The sequence below is a fragment of the Pinus tabuliformis genome, chromosome 9, assembly GCF_031772625.1.
Source record: "Pinus tabuliformis cultivar Carrire ecotype Pingquan chromosome 9, CPIR1, whole genome shotgun sequence".
Taxonomy (NCBI): Eukaryota; Viridiplantae; Streptophyta; class Pinopsida; order Pinales; family Pinaceae; genus Pinus; species Pinus tabuliformis.
The window spans coordinates 1006886964-1006908901 of NC_142307.1; positions in this window are offsets into that span (position 1 = coordinate 1006886964).

The window sequence follows — 21938 nt, forward strand, 5'->3', positions numbered from 1 at the left end:
TTATACCCAATAAAGATGCACTTTGCACATATGCATCACATCCAAACACCCTCAGATTTGAAAGAGAGGGTTTCTTACTAGTCCATACCTCTTGTGGAATCTTATCCTCCAACACTGATGAAGGTGATCTATTGACCAGGTAACATGCTGTCTCCACCGCCTCTACCCAGAATTCCTATCCTAACTCAGCACCACTAAGCATGCTTCTTTCCCTTTCCATCAACGTCTTGTTCATTCTTTCTGCAACTCCATTTTGCTGAGGTGTATATGGTGTAGTCTTCTGCCTTGCTATACCACACTTGTTACAGAGTTCCTCAAATTCCTTATTGCAAAACTCTCCACTGTTATCTATCCTCAACACCATTATCTTCTTCTTTGTCTGTTTTTCCACCAAAGCCTTAAATTATTTAAACTTGTCAAAGACTTCATATTTCTTCTTAAGGAATTATATCCATTTATTCCTTGAGAATTCATCTATAAATGATACATAGTACACAAAATTACCCAGTGATAGAACCTTCATAGGTCCAAACACATCATTGTGCACAACCTCTAATATCTATTTCGCCCTCTCACAACCAGAGGGGAAACTCACCCGATTTTGCTTCCCATATACACAATTTTCGCAGAAATCAAAATCTAGAGAGCTATTACTCATACCTTCTACCATACCTTTACCATGAAGTAGTCAAAGGACCTTCTATCCAATATGTCCAAGCCTTTGATGCCACAGCATGGTCTTCTCTCTAGAGACCACTAGATTTTTTGCTCCACTTTCAGGATCCATAGAACTATTGCAACCATCAACAACAATGCTACCTTGCAACTTATATAGAGTTCCAATCCAAACTCCCCACATCAATACTAGTGCTCCCCGAACCATCTTACAGGTATCCTTCTCAAACATTATTTTTACACCTGCATCATCCAGCTTTCTTACAGAAATTAGATTTATGGATAATGTTGGAATATGTAAAACACCTGGAAGTGTTCTAACCCTTCCACCTTGCAACTTCAAATTTACTTTTCCGCAACCAACAATTCTAGCCTTCCTATCATCCCCTAAGAAGACATCACCACCATCGTATTTCTCATACTCGTAGAACCACTCTCTATGGGGAGTGAAGTGAAAGGATGCACCTAAGTCAATCAACCATGCCTCATGATCTACATGTGTACTTGAGGAAGCCAAGCACACATCCCCACCTTCATCTGAGGTGGCTTTCGCCTCTTCATAAGGAGCATCATTAGATCCCTTTCCTTTATCAGGAGCTTTATATTTACAGTCCCTTTTGTAGTGCCCTTTCTTTCCACATTTCTAGCACACCATCTTTACAGGTTTTCCTGGAGATTTAGATCTCCCTCTAGATTTATACCTCCCACTCGATGACTTACTTTTGTTTCTGTTCTGGGACTGTCCTCATACAAACAAGGCATCACCATTCTGGCTCTCCATATTTTTCCATCTCATTTCCTCCATCAGCAAGGATGAGACTATTTCATCAAACTGCAACGCAGTTGTATCGCTACCTATTGAAATAACTAGACTATCACACAAATTTGGTAGAGAACACATCAAACTAATGCACTTATCTTCATATGAAATTTTAATATCAATAGACGGTAACTGACTTACCACAGTATTAAATGCATTCAGATGCTCTGTCACCGAGTCTCCATCTTTCATCCTTATGTTATACAACGTTTTCCATAGGAATAGTTTATTCACCAGAGACTTAGATTGGTACATAGTCCCTAACTTGTCCCACAAAGCCTTCACCATAGCTTCCCTGATACATTCAGTAATACTGAATCTGAGACACAATCATATTGTGCTCTTTGCCTTCCAATCCAGCTTCTTCCATTCTTCATCAGACACTCCCATTCGTTTAGTACCTAGATCTACCACGATCCACTGATCTTTATCCACCAATAGATCCTCCATCTTGAGTTTCCACAACCCAAATCTATAACCATTAAATTTCTCGAACTCTATGTTTCCACTGCTCACCATCTTCTTTCACCACCAGAATTGATCCCACAGATCGCCCATTGAACAGGGTCTAGCACAAGCCCGAGTGAAACCCCTCAGCAACAAAGGCGTCCCCTTGAAGCCAAAACCAATCTGATACCAAATGTAGGTTTTAACACTGTACAAAAATTACCTGCATGCGAATTCTAAAACACAGAAAATAAACATTGTGAGAGCATAACACATAAAATAGATATACATAAAGATTTTCCCCTGGATCCCAAAACCGGGACTAGAAGCTTGATTTTTCATTATATTCCTTTCAATGTTACAATACATATTTATACATGTCGAACCATCCAATACCACGGACTGAAAACCATGCGTCCAAAACCATGGACCGAAAACCATCGCGTCCAAAACCATGTGCTAAAAATCATGCACAAAACCATAGGTAGGTCCAGCTAACCTAATACAGGGTCCAAAAACAAAACCCCTTGAGTGGGGTTACTTGCACCCCTCAACCTCCTTGTGACTCCCCCTGCTACACAATCGGTGCAACGAAGGGGGGGATCTGCCCCCCCTTCTAACCCCCCGGTTAACTATGTGGGCTAGTCGTGGCAACAATATAACACAACCCAACATCTACAAGTTCCAATTTAACACATAATTAGCTAATGAATATGCTAATGTGTTTAAATTTCTCGAAATATGTTGATATTCAATATAATCAAATTCTTGTTCCAAGAGACGATCCCAGAAAAACATCCTTAACATGGGAGAAATTTTAATTGAATAAACACCATTTAAATTTAATACAACAAGTTGTGAATCTAATATAATGATAAGTCGACGAATGCCAAATGCAATGGTATCATATAATAGCTCAATCACTATGTTATATTTTGCAATATTGTTCATTTTTCAACTGAGGCATATCCCATAAATAGAAACTAACTCATTTGTGGGTGAATATATGACCAAAGTTGTGGAAGACAAATTCCGAGTACTATGACTAGTGCCATCAGGGAAGCCAATGTAAGTCTAAGGGAAAGTCGACATCTTCGAATCAAGTGTAACAGAAGATTAGCAGGAGAAGTAGTGAAAAATCCAAGTAAAATAAAAATTGGTTCAATATATATAGAATGTTTCACCAAACAATATAAGCATAGTATTTCTTAAGATAAATACCATTTCTAGGCTTTCCCAAAGGAATTCCATCATAATCCACTAGTTCATAGACCCCTTTTGCCAGTGCACATTTTATAATATAAGGGCCATGCCACATAGGCTCAAATTTTCCAGCCCCTAACTTATTATGCTATTAATCATAGAACAAAACTAAATCACCTTCTGCATGTGAATGAGGTTTGAAATTTTGATCAGACTGTGCTTTAACTCATCTCTTTTGTCCTCACTATCTAATGCAACATCATGATGAGTCTCATCAAGACGTTCTAGCTATAGAAAGCATTCCTCTTCAGCATAAGTAGCTAGTAATAACTCAATTGCCAATTTCAAAGACAGTATCTCACATTCAATAGGTAGAACTACTCCCATGTCATAAACAAGCTAGAAATGAGTAAAACCCATTGATTTTTTATTTCCATGCGGTATGCCCACAAGGCTGGATATAAAATTAAGTGCCATTCCTTTTTATGAGTCTTCATAATTCTCTTAATCATAGTAGTTAAAATGTTTTTAACAACTACCACTTGTCCATTTTCCTGTGAGTAATATGGGGTAGAACTGTCATGACGCAAGCCTAGCTTGGTGGTAAGATCAGTGATCATATAATTTTGAAAATGGCTACCATGGTCCATGATGATAAATTGTGGTACTCTGAACCGAGAAATTACATGATTGAACACAAAAATGGATTTTTTTTCACTGTCATCCTTGTATGTAGGCATTGCCTCGTCAAATTTTGTAAAATAATCTACTACAAGGATAATATAGCCATTCCACTTGACTGAGTGAGGGTTAAATGTAAGAAATTCAATGCCCCATTTAGCGAAAGGACCAACAACAATGATTGAGTGAAGAGAATATGGATTTGCACACATTTTATGATCATATATTTGAGAATTATGGCATTTACGAACCATAGTTATATAGTATTTGAACATAGAATGCCAAAAATACCCTACGCACAGGATCTTTTGAGTAGTGGCAAACCCTAACATATGACCACCACAAGATCCAGAATGGTAGTCATTCAATTCCTTTTCAGCTTCTACATGAACTAAACATCGTCTAAAAATAGAATCAATACCACAATGATAAAGTGTGTCGCCAACAATATTGTATTGTTTGGATTTGTACCAGATTTGACGACGATCAGTTTGACTCAGTTCTGGCCAAAACGTTTGGGTTTGGAGATAAATGATGATATCTCTATACCAAGGATCTAAAGTACTGATTAGAAATAGAGATTCATCTGGAAGAGAATCTTCTACCACGTTTTCATTCTTAGTACGGGGAAAGTCACATAATAAATTAACAAAAACTAATGACTTCTTAGATTTGGATTTAATGAATTCCAAATCGAATTCTTGTAGGATGATGATCCATTTTGACTTGCCCCTCAATAATTATCTAGTAAGAATGTAAAATCATCAGGTTGCAATCATAAATTGCAGTAGTTTTGCGCAATAAAATGCAGTGAAAAAAACGTTGGATAACTTGAACAGCTACCAAGGCCAATTTCTCCACATGTGCATGTTTTGCTTCAGTTTTGGTAAAATTCTGACTTAACTAATATATCACATGCTCTTCGTTTAACTCATCTTCCTGAACTAGGACAATACCAATGGTGGCATTGGACGTTGCTAAGTATAAAAAGTAGTCTCGGTGATAATCGAGAGGATGTGAAAGTCGTGTATGGGTCAATGCGTATTTAAGTGTATCAAAGGATTTTTGAGCCACTTCATCTCAAATAAATGGGATGCCATTTTGAAAAAGTTGAGTAAAACCCTTTATCAACTCGGCATAGTTATGGATAAATCGAGGTAGAAAGTTTGCTTTCCCTTGAAAACATTGTATGTTGCATAGATTGGAAGGAGGAGGTAAATTCAAGATCACCTCAACCTTTAATGGATTGACACGAATGCCTTCCTTTGAGGCAATAAACCCTAGAAATCAACCATTTTACACAAAGAAAACACACTTATGTGGATTTAATAAAATATTATAGTAGCGACATCTAATAAAATTTTCTCTCAAATGCATTTGATGGTCTTCCCATCTCAATGAATGAGTTGGAAAGTCATCCAAATACAGTTGCACAAAATGCTTGATATCATGAAATGTAGAAGATGTAGCCTGCTGACACGTTGCACCTACATTCTTTAAACCAAATGGGATTTTTCGATAGGTAAAATTCCCCCATGGGAAAATGAATGTGGTTTTATGTTGATCAATTGGGAGTATATTGATTTTTTGTAACAGGAGAATCCGTCCATAAATGAAAAATTTTCATTTTTTTCACATTCATCGATGGTTTGATTGATATAGGGAGTAGGTTAATTTTCTTTTAGACAAGCCTTATTAATGTCCCTATATGCGACACATACTGTAATGGTTCCATGTTTCTTGTTAAAAGGCACGATATTGGATACCCAATTAGTTAAGGGAGCCAAGTAGATAAAACCTACTTTGAGTAGTTTTTCGACCTCAGTTTTAATCGTATCCATTTTTCTGGGATGCACTGGACGTAATCATTTTTTGATAAGAATGGTATCCAGGTAAGTTTTGATTTCACGTTTTCATGTATTACAATGCTTGGATCAATTCTTGGCATTTGCTCAAAGGACCCAGCAAAAATGTCACAAAATTCTTGAAATAGGGCCTTATAAGTTCAAATTTCTTTGATTGAGCACGAAGCCCCTCTGTGAATATTTTCAACCATCCTTGTTTTAACTAATATTTCAATGGAAATGGTCACAAAAATATTCCCCAAATTCTTTTTAGATTCAGATTGAAATATAAAAATGGGTGATTTTGGGCTATTTATTTTCTGATGTGAAAACATATTCAAAAAAAATTCTCGATTTTGTTAGGGCTAGGTAAAAACTATGAACGATTATGGTGATTATTCCATGGAATATCGTCTGAAGTCATAATTTCCATTATACTTTCGTCAGTGGGAAACATATGATTGAAAGGACCCAACGAAAATGTCACAAAATTCTTGAACTAGGGCCTTATAAGTTCGAATTTCTTTGATTGAGCACGAAGCACCTATGTGAATATTTTCAACAATCCTTGTTTTAACTAATATTTAAATGGAAATGGTCACAAAAATATTCACCAAACTCTTTTCAGATTCAGATTGAAATATAAAAATGGGTGATTTTGGGCTATTTACTGTCTGAGGTGAAAACATATTCAAAAAATAATTCTCGATTTTGTTAGGGCTAGGTGAATACTATGAACGGTTATGGCGATTATTCCATGGAATATCCTCCGAAGTCATAATTTCCATTATACTTTCATCAATGGGAAACATATGATTGAAAGGATCAAAGAATGAAACCAATTCCAACCAAGGCAAAGGAAAATAATCTTCATTGATTATATCCACTCGATCAATACATGTAGATGCTAGGTCGAAAAGTGATTGTACTGCCTAATAAGCCAATTCAAAAGGGCTCAAAGGAATCTCACTACCATAGGAGGATAACTAAGACTCTGAAGGGATTATTGATGCATCAAGAGACTACATAGTGCTTAACGTAATCATGTTTACCTCAGCGAAATTATAAGGAAAATTTGGTGGAGGGATCATAAAGTTCTCATTAATGATGAGTCTTTGAGTAAACCAACACCAATATATTCATAAGGAGAATTCATTTTTCCAATAAAAGGTAAGCTACATGTAGAGTTAGGGTCTGAAGTGTAGTAAGAAAGCTGATCTACATCAACAATTTTTCCTTTATGAGGAAATTCTATCATTCGAAACAGTGATGAGACCAGTGATAACATAGTTTAGGTCCAACTTCGACCAATCAAAAGGTTGTAATCTAGCTAAGCATCCACAACCTCAACTTCGATTGTGACCATTTTTCCCTCTAGATCTATATGAAAATCATTCAGGATATCATATGGAAGAAAACCTCTTCCATCAAATCCTTTTAGAGTGGTAGGCGATTAATTAATGGTCAAAGAACCTAAATATTTCCAACAAGCAATTGAAATACTGCACTTAGAAGCTCCTTCATCAACAACTGTACGAAATACTCATCTAGTTTTAACAAAAATGGGATTTGAATTGCCAACTAATGAGAGAGTCTCAGACTATAACTCTCAAGATCAAAGACAATTAAGTTAGAATCTTATGGATCAATAGCTCCTATAGTTGACAATAAAAGCTTATGTTCTGTCGGTAATGCTTGCAATACTTCCAGAGCTGACATTATGGAGGGAGACATAGCCAAGTCTTCAACAATGTTGTAATTTTGTGTAGCTCTAGCATGCGGGTTGAAATCTAATTTCCGAAGTACACCTTTAGGAGGCGATTGGATCATCATATCAGGATTTGGCTTCTCTATCTGTAATGCTTCACAAGGAGAAGGAGGAACTGAATTGGAAGGTTGACCTGACGAACTAGCCTCATTTCCATTTTTGACAGGATGATTAGACTCATAATATTTGATCTCGTAGCTACCATAACTTCTTGCGAAGACATCATCAAGATATCTTGTGTAGGAATTTACAGGGTAAGTTCCTCGTATAGAACACCGAAGAGCACCACTCACAAACAAATCATAGATCAATACACCAGTATTCTTGACATAGTTAAAACCCTCAAAGAGGGAAATAGTCCACGGCCTGAGCCAATGTGGCCACTTCAAGAAATTTATTAATGTAAAAGAAAGAAAATTTACATAATCTTCTCTGATGAATGGTCACGTTAAAAATTACCCTCCATGCTATTTAAATAGAGATCATGGAACAATTGGGTGTTAAGCCATAGATCAAGTGTTAGTAACATCAAGGAGAGAATGAACCATCATATCACTTCATGTGTAGAACATATCATGACCTTCAAATTGTAAGTTACAAAAGTGCATAGTAAATAAACACACTTTACCTAACTCTACACTAGACCAAGTTATACTTAACTATTTCCTATGTGTCGGAATATCCTAACATCCCCTCTTAAGAACAACTTGGGATAGGATTGAAGGATGCACAAATATGACACAATAGGAGAAGGAAGGAGTAATTAGAGCCTATTCCCCCTTAGTGAAACTTCCTGAACTCCAACCATAAATCAAATTTTAGTAAACTTGATATCTGTGATAGCCTTCGTAAATATGTTTGCAACTTGATCATTGGTTGAACAATATTGCACTTCAAGAACATGGTCATGAATGAGATTTCTGATGAAGTGCATGTGTAGTTCAATGTGTATTGGGTGTGGAGCCTGATTATCTTCTATATTCAAAGGATTTAGTCGGATGTATAGCCTAGGAAGACTATACACCCCTCCACACGGGGGGGGGTGCGGGTGAGTAAATCCCCCCTGGGTAGGGGGTCCAGGGGCCAACGATCCCCTAGTGGGGGTTCTGGGGCAGTGCCCCTGAAGCTAAAAATAGATTTAAAATTGCCTTGTAAAAGTCTAGTAATTTATAGTCAATCTGGGTTGTTCATTAGGCGGATGATTTGACAGTAGAAGTTATGTTTAATTTAGGGTTTTTTTCCCTAGAAGGCAACCCCTCACTATATATGAGGGAATTGTATTGCGTCTATGTAGATCTGTATTCTGAGTGAGGAAGAGGGAGGAGATTGAGAGCGAAGAGGGTGTTACAGTGGATCTGCTGTAGGTTTTATCTCTTCCGTTTGGTAGATAATATAATAAAAGAAGGATTGGTTGTTTCTCCGTGGATGTAGCCCAAAGCAGGTGAACCACATATATCTGTCTCTCTTGTTTCTTGCATTTTCTATGTTTATATTTCTGTAATATTTTATGTGTTCCATTGCTCTGTAACATATAATTTTCTAACAACTAGTATCAGAGCCGAAGGTCTATTTGGCTAATAAACTCACAGGAGAGAAGGGTTCCTAGTTCGAGTGGGAGCAATGGTGGAAGATGGTAGGTTTAGGGTTGAAAAATTCAACGGCCAAAACTACCATCTGTGGAAGATGCAGATCGAAGATTATCTATATCAGAGAGATTTGTACCTACCATTGAGGGGAAAGACAAAGAAGCCGATGAGTATGATAGACACAGAATGGGATATTCTTGACAGAAAGGCACTTGGAACAATACGGCTGTGCCTCTCGGTGTCAGTAGTGTTTAATATTTTAAAGGAAATGACAACACAGGGTTTAATGTCATCATTGGCCAAACTATATGAAAAACCCTCGGCCTCAGATAAGGTATTTCTTATGAAGCGTTTATTTGATATGAAGATGTCAGAAGGTGTATCTGTTGCATATCATTTAAATGATTTTAATATAGTTAAAAATCAGTTAAGTTCTATAGGGGTAAATTTTGATGATAAAGTTAGGGCTCTATTACTTCTGTGCTCATTGCCAGAAAGTTGGAATGACTTAGTTATGGCCATTAGTAACTCTGTTTCTAGATCTAGTACTTTAAAGTTTGATGATGTTGTCGGTGCAATCCTTAGTGAGGAAATGAGATGGAAAAGCTTCGGTGAGACATCAGGTAATGCTTTGACTGCAGAGACTAGGGGAAGAAAAATGGAAAGAGGAAATAGCCCAAGATATCACAGTAAGTCAAGAAAAGGTAGATCCAAGTCCAGATCAGGGATATTGTGTTGGAAATGGGAGAAGAAATGATACTTGAAGAAATATTGCAAGAAGGGAAAAGAAGGAGACGCACAACAAGAAGCTAATCATGAAGCGAATGTAACAGGTGATGTGTTGCAAGATGCTTTGATTCTTTCATTAGAAAATATTATTGTTGCCTGGGTGGTAGATTCAGGGGCCTCATTCCATGCCACCTGATAAGAAACATTTTCATGATTATCTTCAAGGAGATTTTGGACAAGTTCGATTGGGTGATGATAAACCTTGTAAGATCGTTGGAATGGGTATATCTTTCATAAAACAGTAAAATGGAAATCAGTGGCTATTGAAGAATGTAAGACATGTTCCAGATCTAAATAAAAATCTGATTTCAGTAGGGCAGTTGGGAGGTGAAGGTTGCGTAAGTACTTTCACAGATAAAACCTGGAAGGTCACTAAAGGATCCCTAGTAATAGCGAAAGGAGAAAAGGTTCGTACATTGTATTTATGCAATGGTATTTCTAATTCTATTAATGCTTTAACCTCTACAGGAGAAGATACGACATTGTGGCATCATAGGCTCAGGAACATGAGTGAGAAGGGGATGCAGATTCGTCACTCAAGAAATTTGTTGCTAGGTTTGAAGCATGTTGATTTAAAATTGCGTGAGAATTGTGTTTATGGAAAACATAAGAGAGTCAGATTCCTTAGAGTTGGGAAAGAAAAGAAGAGCGAAAATTTAGAGCTTGTGTATACAGATGTATGGGGACCTTCTCAAGTATCATATCTTAGTGGCTCTCATTATTATGTTACTTTTATTGATGATGCAACCAGAAAACCCTAGATTTATTGTATTTGAAATAAATCTGATGTATTTGATACTTTGAAGAAATGGAAAGCTTTGGTTGAAAGTGAGATAGGGAAAAGGTTGTAGTGTCTCAGATCAGATAATGGAGGTGAATATTGCAACAAAGAGTTTGATAGGTACTGTTCAGAGAATGGAATTCACAGAGAGAAGACAGTTCCAGGAACACCACAAGAAAATGGTGTGTCAGAAAGGATGAACAGGACAATCATGGAACATGCAAGGTGGATGAGATTGCATGCAGGATTGCCTTTACACTTTTGAGCAGATGCTGTAGATACTGTTGTTTATCTAATAAATAGAGGGCCTTCAAGTTCCTTGGATGGTGGTATTCTAGAGGAGGCATGGACAGGTAAAAAGGTAAACTACTCATTTTTAAAGAGTTTTGGTTGTGAAGCCTTTGTCCACATTAACAAAGAAAATAGAACAAAGCTTGAGGCAAAATCAAAGAAATGTACCTTTATTAGATATGGTGTTAATGATTTTGGTTATCTCTTATATGATTATGAAAATCACAAAATCATTAGGAGCGGAGATGTAATATTCAATGAAAAAGTCTTGTATAAGAATCAGTTGCAGGAAAAGAAAGAGGAAAAAGAAAACAGGGAATACATAGTGCTTGATGATATCACAGGAAAAGTGATGGTGCATAAAAATCATAATGATCAATAGCCAGAACAACAACCACAACAGAAACAAGCACTTCAAACACTTGAAAGTGGTGTTAGAAGATCTACCAGGATAAGTAGACCCCATGAGCGATACTCTCCTTCATTATATTATGTATTGTTGATTGATTCTGGTGAACGAGAATGTTATGAAGAAGCAGTGTAGGTAGAAACCAGGAAGAAGTGGGAGCAAGCCATGAAAGAAGAGATGGAATCATTAGCACATAACCAGACTTGGGACTTAGTCAAGTTGCCTACAAGTAAAACAACATTGTAGAGTAAATGGGTTTGCAGGCTGAAGGAAGAATACGGAGGAAAACAAAGGTACAAAGCTAGACTTGTAGTGAAGGGGTTTGCACGGAAGAAAGGTATTGGTTTTGATGAAATATTTTCTCCTATTGTTAAAATGACCTGAATCAGAACTATTTTAATTCTAGTAGTAGTTGAAGATTTGCATCTTGAGCAGTTAGATGTAAAGACAACCTTTCTCCATGGGGATTTGGAGGAAGAGATATATATGCAACAACCATAAGGATATGAGGTAAAAGGAAAGGAGAAACTAGTGTGCAGGTTGAAGAAGAGCTTGTATGTCTTAAAACAGGCTCCAAGGCAGTGGTATCTAAAATTTGACAGGTTTATGTTTGAACAAGGTTATACTAGATGTCACTCTGATCATTGTGTTTATCTCAAAAGGCAAAATGATGGCAGCTATATTATATTGTTATTGTACGTAGATGACATGCTTGTTGCAGGTTCTAACATGCAGGAAATAAATGTGCTCAAAAGGAAATTGGAAAACTCATTTGCAATGAAGGATTTGGGTGCTGCAAAACAAATCCTTGGTATGAGAATAACTAGAGACAGGAAGAATCACAAATTAACAATGTCGCAAAGTGAGTACATAGAAAAGGTGTTGAAAAGGTTTAATATGCAGAATCCAAAACCAGTTAGTATACCTTTGGCTAACCATTTCAAATTAGGTAAGGAGGCGTGTCCCAAGACTCAGGAAGAAATGGCTCATATGTCTAAAGTTCCATATGCATCAACAATTGGAAGCTTAATGTATGCAATGGTCTGCACAAGGCCTGATATTGCACATGCAGTGGCAGTTGTAAGCAGGTACATGAAAAATCTAGGAAAAGAATGTTGGATGGCAGTGAAGTGGATTCTCAGGCATTTGAGAGGTACCAGAAATCAAGCATGATGCTTTGGTGGTTCAAACATTGCTCTACAGGGATATGTTGATGCAGATATGGTAGGTGACAGAGATAACACGAGGGGCACTATAGGATATGTGTTTACTGTAGGTGGAACAGCTATTAGTTTGGTCTCAAAACTATAAAGTGTTGTTTCACTCTCAACAACAGAAGCAGAATATGTTGCTGCTACAGAGGCTAGTAAAGAAATGATTTGGCTACAAAGCTTTCTCGATGAATTGGGTAAGATGTAGGATTTGGGCAGGTTATACAGTGACAGCTAGAGTGCCATACATCTTGCAAAGAACTCTGCATTTCATTCCAAGACTAAACATATACAACTCAAGTACCATTTCATACGGTCAACATTGGAAGATGGACAGTTGAAGCTGGAAAAGACACACACTAGCCAAAATCTTGCAGATATGCTAACAAAAGTTGTAACCAGGGAGAAACTGAGAACCTGCTCAGTTTCAATTTGTATTCAAGTATGATGAAGAATATGAGAAACACCCATGTCCAAAGTGGAGTCATTGTCTAGCAAATGAAACAGCAGTGGAGTTGCTATAATCAGTCTCCAAGTGGGAGATTATTGGGTGTGGAGCCTGATTATCTTTTGTATTCAAAGGTTTTATCCGGATGTATACCCTAAGAAGACTATACACCCCTCCACGCGGGGGGGTAAATCCCGGCTGGGGGGTCCAGTGGCCAGCAGTCCCCTAGTGGGGGTTCGTGGCAGTGCCCCCGAAGCTAAAAATAGATGTAAAATTGCCTTGTAAAAGTTTAGTAATTTCTAGTCAATCTTGGTTGTTCATTAGGCGGATGATCCGATGGTAGAAGTTATGTTTAATTTAGGATTTTTTTCCCTAGAAGGCAACCCCTCACTATATATGAGGGAATTGTATTGTGTTTATGCAGATCTATATTCTGAGTGAGGAAGAGAGAGGAGATTGAGAGCGAAGAAGGTGTTATAGTGGACCTGCTGTAGGTTTTATCTCTTCAATTTGCTGGATAATATAATAAAAGAAGGACTGATTGTTTCTCTGTGGATGTAGCCCAAATTGGGTGAACCACATACATCTGTGTCTCTCTGGTTTCTTGCATTTTCTGTGTTTATATTTCTGCAATATTTTATGTGTTCCATTGCTCTATAATATATATTTTTCTAACAATGTGTTTTCTGCATTGATGTTGGGTTGCATCTTTGCATAGTTGAATGACACTTTGATTATCACACCAAAGTGTAGTTGGATGCTTATGTTGAAAGCAAAACTCTAACAGGATCTGACGAATGCACAAGGCTTCCTTACTAGCTTCTATGGCGCCGTGATACTCTTCTTCTGTTGAATAAAGATAAATGGAACTTTGTTTCTTGCAAGCCCATGTAATATTTCCAGAACCAAGAGTGAATACATAACTTATAGTAGACTTTTGATCACCAGGGTCACCAGCCCAATCAAAATAATTGAAACCAACCAATAGAGGAGATGCTTTTGCACTATAATGGATACCAAACTAAACTGTACCATGAACGTAATGAATTATTCTTTTAGCTTCTTTCCAATTAATTTCATGTGGGTTTTTCATAAACCGAGAAATAAGACCAACCGTAAAGGAAAGGTCAAGACGGGTATGGGTCAGATACAAAATATTTCCTACAAGTTGCTGGTGTAAGATAGCATCAAGTTCAAGGGAAGTACAAGTGACAGAAAGTTTGGCTCCAAACTGAAAGGGAGAAGGTTCTGGCTTACAACCTTCCATGTGAAAGTGGCGTAGAAGATCACAGGCATACTTGTACTAGGAAAGGGAAATACCTTCCTTGGATTGCAAGACCTGAAGACCAAGAAAATAATGCAAGTGTCCTAAGTCTGTCAACTCAAATTGTTTTTTAAGGCTGTACTTCACATGGTTTATAAGGTTGGGATCACTACTAGTAAGCATAATACCATCAACATAAATAACAAGAATGATAAGAGACTTACCCACTTTCTTGGTGTAGAAAGTATTGTCAGAATGACACCTAAAAAAGCCAATATGTAAAAGAAAGCTATCCATTTTGGCATACCAAGCCCGAGCAGCTTGCTTGGGACCATAAAGGGATTTCTTAAGCCTACATACAAGGCTGGATTATGTTTGTATAAAGCTAGGAGGTTGTTCCATATAGATTTCTTCATGAAAGTCCCCATGCAAGAAGGAAAATTTGACATCCATATGATGGAATTCCCATTTGAAAGAGGCAGCAAGGAAAGGAACAAGGCATATAGAGTTCATTTTGGAAAAAGGGGAGAAGGTTTCAGTACATTCAATGCCTTCAACTTGTGAAAAACCCTTAGCAACAATACGAGTTGTATGTTTATCAACTTTCCCATCTAGTCTAAACTTGGTTCTATAAACCCATTTGCATCTGACAAGTTTTCGTCCCTTTTGAAGAGGAACAAGATCCCAAGTATCATTTTCCAAAAATGAATGATATTCTTCATTCATAACTATGTCCTAATCGGGATGGTTTGAATCTTCTAAAAAGGTGTCAAGATCATAATTCGTTGAATCTGGAGCCAGTAAAGAAGAGACTCTATCGAACTAAGAACATGTATGTCGCTGATATGTAGGATCACCTGCAAGAGCACCTGCTGCATCTCGAGTAGCACATAACCATTTTGGTAGCTAAGGAGTTAAAGGAGGATCTAGAGAAGGTGGAGGCGGATTGTCATCCTCGCTATCATCATCTGAAGAAGAAATATTTTCAAAAGTAGAAGGGATAGAGAGAGGTGGCACATCCGCTGAACTAGGCTCATGGGACGATATATTTTCAGAAAAATTTACATCTCTTCTAATGATAACATTTTTGGATTTAGGTGGAAGAAGTCTATATCCTTTGACATCTTCAGAATATCCAACAAAAATACATTTTTCACTCTTAGGTTCTAAGGCTTTATGCTTCTCATCTGGAATATGGGCCCATGCTTCACTTCTAAAAACATGAAACTGACTTACATCTGGTTTAATTGAGCTCCATGATTCTTCTAGAGTGATATTCTTTAAAACCTTAGTAGGAGTACAATTTACTATGTAATTTGCACTAGTTAATTGCTTCTACCGAAAAATTAAGACTATGTCCTTTAGATTGAAGCATACGATTAGCCATTTCCTTTAAGGTGCGATCCTTTATTTTAGCTACACCATTTTGTTGTGAAGTATATGGAACAATATGTTGCATTTGAATTCCATACTGAGTGAAAAATTTGATGAATTTGTTGTTAACATATTCTCTACCATTATCAGATCTTAGCTTAAGAATTTGATGTCTAGATTGTTTCTCAACAATGACCTTAAAGACCAAGAACATGTTAAATACTTCACTCTTGAGTTTTAAGGAGTATACCCAAGTGCATATAGAGAAATAATTAATGAAAGTTAATAAATACTTGTAGCCATAGAATGAAATAACTGGAAGTGGACCACATAAATCACTATGAACAAGATGTAAAGGGGCTGAGGCATGCCAAGAGGCACATTTTTCAAAACTATCTCGATGATGTTTTCTGAGTACACATCCCGAACAAACACCATCTCTGCAAGATATCATAGGAAGACCTGTTACCATATTTTATTTATATATATTTTCAAGGGAGCTATTGTCTAAGCGACCAAATTGCTCATTTCATCATTATGAGAAAAAAATACCGAGGGAAGAATTAATTACCCAAAGTTGTTAAAATTATTCAACCTTGTAGAATCATCAACAATTCGAGCAGCTAAAATCTTTGTAGGATTTCTTAGGTCCTTAATTACAACATTGTGAGGTGAAAATTCAATGGTTTTACCTTGACTTGAATGAGTTATCTGATATACAGATAGAAGGTTGCAGGACAAGTTTGGAACACATAATACATCATTAAATTTACCATTGTCTAGATGAATAGTCCCAGTCCCTACAGTAGTAAGAGATCTATCATCATCAACATATGTATTTTTGGTGTTACAATCATTTAAAGAAGAAAACATGGCTTTGTTTTTGGCCATGTGATAAGAAGCTTCAGAATCAATGAGCCACACATGAGAATGAGAAGAAGAAGATACATTTAGTGCATAATTAGACCGAGATGCTTGATAACCACATGCAAAAAGTGTTATTCCTGAAGATGAAGTTGAAGTTGAAGAGTCCTCCAAATGGATGTTATGCTTCTTCATTGCTGCTTCCAAGACTTCCATCTTCTTAAAGCATTTGGATTCTAAGTGGCCATCTCAATTACAAAAGTTGCAATGTCTATTAGTCTTCTTCCCTTTGTTTTTATTTTCCTTATCATTTTTTTGAATTGATTTTTCATTTTGAGACTGAAAGTGCTTAGGACCCTTGTTTGGTTTAGGACCATTCTTTTTAGGATACTTCTTCTTAGGATTCTTTGAATTTGGATGCGGCTGGGATGCTAAGGCCTTCTTCGAAGAGTTTCTAGTATTAAGAAGACCAAGATGTAAGAGTTTTTCTTTTTTTCTTATTAAAGAATCAGAAAGGGCATTGAAAGAAGGGGACTTGTAGACTTGTCCTAACTTAGTAGTAATGGAATAGATAAGGCTACCATCTTCTTTATTAACCTTAACACCTTCCAAGAGAAGTCTAAGGGTCTTGAACTTGGACAAAAGGTCTTCAATGGAAGAAAAATTACTGGGGTCCAACATAAGGAACTAATTTTCGAGTTGATGGGCTCTAATTTCATTTTTAATTCTAAAAAATTTATTGAGCTATTTCATTGCTTCATCAGGGGTATCAAGTTTTGTGATATGGAATCTAAGGTCTAGAGAAATAGACATCCATATAAACCCATGTGCTTCATCTTGTTGATTTTCCCATTTCACTGCCTTATCTTCATCTTTAGGTTTAGATTCTTGGCCTAAAGCTATTCTATAAAGACCTTTACCTCTAAGTAAATCCTCCATGTAGGACACCCATTGGAAGTAGTTGATGTTGTCAAGAATAACTTGGCATGTACTTTATATTTTAACATAAATTAAAGTTGTAGACACTGAAACTAAGCGTTCCAATGGAAATACCTAAAAAATTTAGGCCGATAAAAAAAACGGCTCCAAAAAGGGCTTCCGGATGAAGAAGTTATGGCTTTTTGAAAAAAAGTTGTTGAAGATGCCGACGAAGTACGCGAATGTGTGGAAGTGAATGATAATCTTATATTTAAAAAAAAAAAAAAAACCCTTTCCAAACTTAATCTAAAAAGCTCACTTTTAAAAAAAATTATGTGACCCACTTTCATAAATAAATGAAAGTCACTTTTACAATGGTATTTTATGAGCTACCCACTAAATTATAACTTAAATAAAAGATAAAGAGACTTTAGAATTATAAGTGACTCACCTTTTATAATGGGTGAGAACACTTATATATAAAGTAGCTTTAAAACATAAGTTACATGTGATTTTTGAAAAAGTAACTCGACAAAAAAAAAACTTGAACCCAAGGCATCTATTCTCATAAAGTAACTTTGGACCAAGTGAGCTAGTAATTTTTGGAAAAGAGGAACGGGGGTTTGTTTTTCCTTTAGTCATTGAAGCTTTGGAGTGCATGCTTACTTGAGAAAACCCTTTTTGCCTACAAAACAAAAAAATCACACAACCCAAAACGTACATGCAAAAAAAAACAAACGTTACGGCTTGAAGTTAGATTTCACCAGAAACTAAATATTTTCCTCAATGTTTCTGATTTTCCGAGACCACACTAACGCATGGCAGAAAAGAGCATACACATGAGAAAAATCCTTCCTTTTTGTTTCTGATTTGCCTAGATCACACAGAGTCACGGGGAAACACATAAATTAAAGGTATAGATATGGTAATTAAAAAAGAGAGACAAATAAACTGAAATAAACAGAGAGATAAATAACTAAAACTGCAAATAAAGACTATATACCTCCAGATCTTAAAAATGATGTAGCTAGGGCTACCGAAAACCATTTTGCATGAAACGAAATGGGTTCCTCTCTGGAAAATATGCTTCTAACACAATAGAGCAGTCCTCTTGGCTTGAAAGGAATTAGAAATAATAGATCTAGGAAACGCCAGTTGATTGTAGTTGTACCGACTTCGGATTTGGATCACCAATGGATGCAACCATCAAATAGCTTTGATACCATGTACGGATTTAGAAGGTAAGTTCCTTATAGAAAACCAAAGGGAAACACTCAGAGATAGATCACAGATTAATACACCAGTATTCTTGACGTGGTTAAAACCCTCAAAGAGGGAAACAATCCATGGCCTGAGCCAACATGACCACTTCAGGAAATTTATTAATGTAAAAGAAATAAAATTTACATAAGCTTCTCTCATGAACGATCGCATTCCAAATGACCCTCCATGCTCTTTAAATAGAGATCATGGACCAATAGGTTGTTAAGCCACAGATCAAGCATTGGTAATACCTAGGAGAGAATGAACAGTCAGATCACTTCATGTCTATAACATAACGTGACCGTTAAATTGTAAGTTACAAAAGTATAGAGTAAAGAAACACACTTTACCTAACTCTACACTAGACCAAGTTATACTTGACTATTTCCTATGTGTCAGAATATCCTAACATCTTGCAATGTGGAAGAGGAAGATGTGTTATGAGAAACCATTTTTCTATCTTGAGAAGGAAATGAATCCTACAAAACAACAGGATTTGTAGAACTTTTAATGAATTTAGAAACCTCTGCCTGATGTGGGCATTCCTTCATATAATGATCCTCATTGCAAATAAGGAAAGGATATCAAGGTTTCAATTTTTTGTGATTAGGCTCAGGTTTAGGAGGTTTTTCCTTTGGAACAACAATTTGTTTCGATTTACATTTCCCCTTCTTATTATTTCTGATTGATTTGGTCTTACTGTTGAGATTGCAACAAGATGATGGAGCTTAGTGAAAAGAGTCGCCTTCACTAAGTGGGCCCGCAGGCTATTTTTGGCGCAAGTCTATTTTTAGACTATGTCTATTTTTAGACATATGGATCATGTCTATGTTTATGGATGATTGATCAAGTTGGGAAAAATAGATGGACTTCTATTTTTGATGAAAGTGTGAGTGATCACAGTGTGAGTGATCAAGTCTATTTTTAGACTGGCTGTCAAAAATAGAAAAGTCAAATATTATTATCTCACAATAATATTTGGACTATAAACTTAATCTTATTCTCTTGGAGCACTTCAGTTTGAGCTATGGAAGTGGCACATGCAGCTGTCAGAAGGAAATTCATTTTTCTTACGAGTCAGATGAGTTGTTGCATGCATGACTTCAGTTAGAACTCAAGTGAGTTGAGTTTAGTGGACTGGAGGTACAGTTGATGGAGTTGTGTTCAATTTAACTTAGTTAAACTGGTTGTAGTTAGTCTAACTGCAGATAGACTAATGTTGAGTTGTTAAACTAATTATTAACTCATAATACAACTAAAGAATACATCAGTTAACTCAGTTGCATGTCAGTGCATGTTCAGTTCAACAGGGACAGGTGGTAGAGAATCAGATTGCTATCAGTTGTGATTATAGTTGTGCACCAGATCTTGCACAATCAAAGGATTGAGTATGCCAATGAGTTTGCTCACGTATTTGGCCCACATTTTAGCCTTTGCTCACGTCCACAAAGAGTGAGTGACTATTTTGCAGGTGAAAATCGAGTTTGGGAAGCAATTCTCATCAGTTCTTGAGCAAGTATTGAGTAGTGGAGGCAGGCAAGCAGTGGAAGAGATTTGGAGATCAGATCTGAGCTGTATTGTGTGTAACAGAGGTGGAGATACTTGTGAGAAGTATTATGCTGTGTAATGTTACATGACTCAATCATTAATATACAGATAGTGTGGGGTTTTTAGCGAGATGCTTTCCCCATGATACATACTGTGTTAATGTGTGAATGCTCTTGATGTTTTATTGTTATTGATGCTGCTATATTCTTGATCAACGTAGAGGAGATTATGTATTATACATGTTCCGCTTAAATTGTATGATCAGGATAATCTTTGTTGAATATGTGTTAAATTATTCAAAATTTCTACATGGTATTAGAGCTAGATAATTGTAGAAAAAATTTCTACATGGTATCGGAGCAGCTTGATTTGTAGAAGAGATTTTTACAGGATATCAAGCGAGGATTGATCATCAGATCTACTATTCAGGAAGTGTTTACATTCTATTTCTTCAGGCAGAGTCTGTAATCGGGCCAGGTAGCCTCTGGATTCATCCTTCCTTTGGAAGGTGAGATATCTGGTAAAAGGCCATACAGTCAATCTTTGTACGAGAAATATTGTGTTCTCACGAATTCTAGATTGGAAGCAGTTGAGTTGGAGCTGGTGGAAATTCGAATTTGCAGCAGTGTTGTTGAAAATGTCTTTCAACGGATTGCAAATGTTATTCCAAAGCAAGAGCGACCTGGCGCTCAAGGATAAACTCAGTAACAATAAAGGTGAGAATGGATCTTCATCAAAGGTATCTGATGAAGAGAATTGCGCTTTGGCTGCCAAAGCAAAGAAGGGGAAGAACAAGAAAGCTTCTCATTCCGGTGCGAAAGGCAAGAAGCAGGATATGTCCAAGGTGAAGTGTTTTCACTGTCACCAGCACGGACACTATGCCACAAATTGTCCGCAAAAGAAGAAGAACAAGCAAGCTGCTGGATCTGCAGGGGGAGAGGCTTTAGCTTCTCAGTTTGAGCTTGATTTTTCATTGATCGGATGCTTGGTTTCAAGTGTGATGGGATCAGTGTGGTTCCTGGACAGTGGTGCGTCTTTTCACATGACGGGAGATAGAGATTTGTTCTCTGATCTGGAGGACAAAGATCTTGGAGTGCACATCGAGATGGGCGATGATGGTAGATACAGTGCGACCGGTATCGGTACCATTTCCTTTGAGAGGGAGTCTGGTAAACCCTTTGTATTGAAGGAAGTCATGCATGTTCCAGGATTGAAGAAGAATCTCATCTCAGTGGCGATGTTAGAAGACAAGGGGTATGATGTTGTTTTCAGCAAGGGAATGGCCTTCCTGCGCAGCAAGACAACTGGTGAGACCCGGAAGATAGGGGTTCGAGTGAGGAACCTTTATCAGTTGCATGTAGATGGATGCGCTGCAATGGCAGGCAAGGCAGAAGGATTGGTGAGCCGGGATGATGGCGAGTTGTGGCACAGGAGATTGGGTCACCTTCACCATGGAGCCTTGAAGATACTGCAGCAGATCACTACAGGGCTTCCTAAAGGCACACTTGCGCAGTCAGATCAGTGCAAGGGGTGTACTTTGGGGAAGTTTGTGAAAGCCACCTTTCACGAGAAGGATAGTCGCGCCACGACGATCCTTGAGAGAATTCACACAGACGTGTGTGGACCTTTCTCAGTTGCTTCGACAGCAAAACACAGGTATTATGTGATTTTTGTTGATGATTTCTCTCATAAGTGCTGGATCTTCTTCATGCAGAAGAAGAGCGAGACATATTCAAAGTTCTGTGAATTCAAAG